The sequence below is a fragment of the Pollicipes pollicipes genome, unplaced genomic scaffold (assembly GCF_011947565.3).
Source record: "Pollicipes pollicipes isolate AB1234 unplaced genomic scaffold, Ppol_2.1 Scaffold_4295;HRSCAF=5057_pilon_pilon_pilon, whole genome shotgun sequence".
Lineage (NCBI taxonomy): Eukaryota > Metazoa > Arthropoda > Thecostraca > Pollicipedomorpha > Pollicipedidae > Pollicipes > Pollicipes pollicipes.
The window spans coordinates 8001294-8004407 of NW_023596461.1; positions in this window are offsets into that span (position 1 = coordinate 8001294).

Here is a 3114-nt window from a genome sequence, read left to right on the forward strand (position 1 = left end):
GAGGTGCGTGACGCTTTCGTGATGGCTCGTCATGATTTGGTTCTGTGCCGGTTCGCGACGGTTTCGTGCCGCTGCGGGCCGGTTTCGTGACAGGTCGCTATGATCAATAGGTCTTTTTCATAGACGGTTATTACTGAGACACTCTTCTTTACAGCATGAGGTAATCTGCAAATCGCCAGTCTGTTCCTTTGATCATTAGCACCAGCCAGCCCCTTGCAGTCTAAAGTTCCAGTCCACTGCAGTCTGAACCCGACCCAGTACTTCCGTCCGTCCGTGGCCGCAGTGTAGACCGTCTCACCCGCTGTTCAGGGACGTCCATCCGTGTGCCGTTGGTCGCGGTGCTGACTCGCCCCGTTTGCAGGGTTGCTGTCCGACCGGTCACTGACGTATAATTCGAGCTTCTGCCTGGCGGGCCTGGTGCTGGTGCTGTCTGCGGTCCTCGTCCTGGTGCCGTGGCGCTACGCCGCGCTCAGAGCCCGCCGCCTGACCCAGACTTCCTTGAAACGCGCACGATTAACTTCCGCAAGCTCGGAGCGAATGTGCAAGGATCGCAAAGAGTCGTGGAGTATGCGTGGTGCGATTGCTCAGATCGCTACAAAATACATGATCGATTCACAGTTGTGGAATCGAACGATATCCAGGCATTTGAAACCGGTGTGGTGGTGACACGCAAATCGACGAACATCGAATCAGTTCCCAACTCACAAGCATTCCAGGTCCACGAGTAGATTCTCCCTTGTACACTATCAAGCGACATGGTAAGCGTAGACAATATTAATTGTCCAATGACTATATGTAGGGTATGGCTTGTTACGTTTTGCTTCAGTCAAAGCTGCTTCAGGCACTTTAAAGGCCGCTGAGGGTCGCAGGTCGCAGCCCTTGAGCAAAAATAAATAAATAAATAAACACGTCATCGATCGAACACTTTCCCATGCATCAGCACAAATCCTCAATTTAGCCCCAGCCATAATGTATGTGAAAGTACCGCATGAATGTCGCACGAGACAAGCACCCGGATCCGTGCAAGCGGTATGAGTATGAGCATGGCTATTATGCTGCTATGCACCAAATGTGAACACACGCTCGGGTGAGGGAGGGGTTAAATTGACCCTCGAAGGCTTTTCCAGAATGGTTTTCGAACGACGCAGCGAAGCCGCGCCAAATTTTGGATAGCTGTAGACGATTGAATGGCAGACCGTTTGGCATAAAAAATATGTAAGTTGTAAGGTCGCCGACCTATGGCAGGTCAAAGTCGGGCCATGGTTTCAGCGAAGGCATATCCTAGGGAATCCTTCAATATAATCCAATAACGGAATGTTAGACGAAGCCATACATCCTTGAGATGCATTCTTAAGTAACAAAACAGTTGAATGAGCAAATTACATTGACCGAAGGTCAGGTATGAAGGTCACACCAAGGTCAAAACCAGCCTGTTTTGTTACTCCAGGGCTTGCTGTGTGGGATAGTTTCTGGTGCTCATTTCGAAATTATTGGTGGTAGGAAATGCATTATACATTTTTCACGGACTTTTTATTAATCAGAATACGTCATTGATCTAAAATGACCCAGGTCAGCATTTTGTTTTGGAAATATACTGCCTAGCGTAATCTTTGTCGCTTAGTCAAATGCAAAACTCGAAGCAATCTTGCATTATTTTGGTCACCCTCACCTTCAAAAGGTCAAACAAGGTCACTGACCTTGAATGAGCATGTGACCTTTTGCTTAGAAACGGTTATCTAGGTTCTGGGGCATTTTGAAGACCGGCCTGGAACTTGACCTTGTTTAACTTTTTTTGACCGCAGATCATGTCCTAGTTCTACTTACCTGAAAATTCGATCTAAGTTAGTTCACGTACAGGTCAACACACCCTGTAAATTTAGTGTTTCAATCTTTCTTAGTTCCCGATATCTCAGGGGGGTTCAAATTGATCCCCTCCCCACCCGAGCGAGGGGTATTTAGCCGGCCACCCGGGCGCGTGTTATGCAGACCACGTCGCGAGTACCCAAGCGATTTCCAAAGAAGCCGGCTGCCTAAGCAGTGCTGGTTACGGCAGCGCCACCGCACTCAGTACAGGTGTGACACGACACTGCCCGCATCACCGCAGTTTGATGTGGTAAAATGTGGAAATTTGTACCATACGAAACTGCGTCTTAAACTAGATGTTACAACTTGCGAATGCTATTATTCAAATGCCTGGGACAGGTATTTTGTACAGAATCGATGAAACCGAACCTTTGTATATGTGCACGCTCGATAAACGTAGCGAACCTTGTGGCCTGTATTACCAGCTGCAACGACACCTCCACGTCCGCAGCAAACCGACGTCCGTCCTTAAGTCCCCCGATGCACTGCAGATCAGGCCATAGATCGCCTGCCAGGCTGCCGGAGCGCCGCGAACCAATCACCGCCCGGTTTACAGCTCCCCGGCACCGCAACCTCCGACCGCCGAGCGGTCAGGACGCGCCGCGCGGCCGGGGTCAGGGTGACCAACACCAGTAACACGGTCACATATATGCTGTGCTTATGACTGCATGCTTTAAGTGCAATAGTTATCTTGAGAATGATAAGGGAACTGGTCGAAGCGTTGAGCAAATACATGCACTTCGGTAATCTTCTGTGTCGATACACCGAAAATGACAAACGCACAACACGAAGCCTTGAACAAACAAGGCTTTACAAGGTCCTAAACGCGGAATTTGTTGTTTTATGCAACTAACATAGTGTAAGTGAAAACCTGCTGCTAAATACTCCGATAAACACACACACACACACACACACACACACACACACACACACACACACACACACACACACACACACACACACACACACACACACACACACACACACACACACACACACACACACACACACACACACACACATACATATTCCTGATTTTCGCCCAATCAGTCGATCCATCGCTTCTCTCTTAGCCTTTTATAATAAACCGAATTTTTCCCTGCTTTCTCGATGCCTACTACTGTCCAATCGTCTTTGGTGCGGCCCTTCTCGCAAAATTATTGAGCCATCTCAAATTCGTTCTTTCCTGTCTCCTGGCACCCAGTGCGATCACAGCAATGAACTTCATGATGCGAAGGCTGGATTTCAACT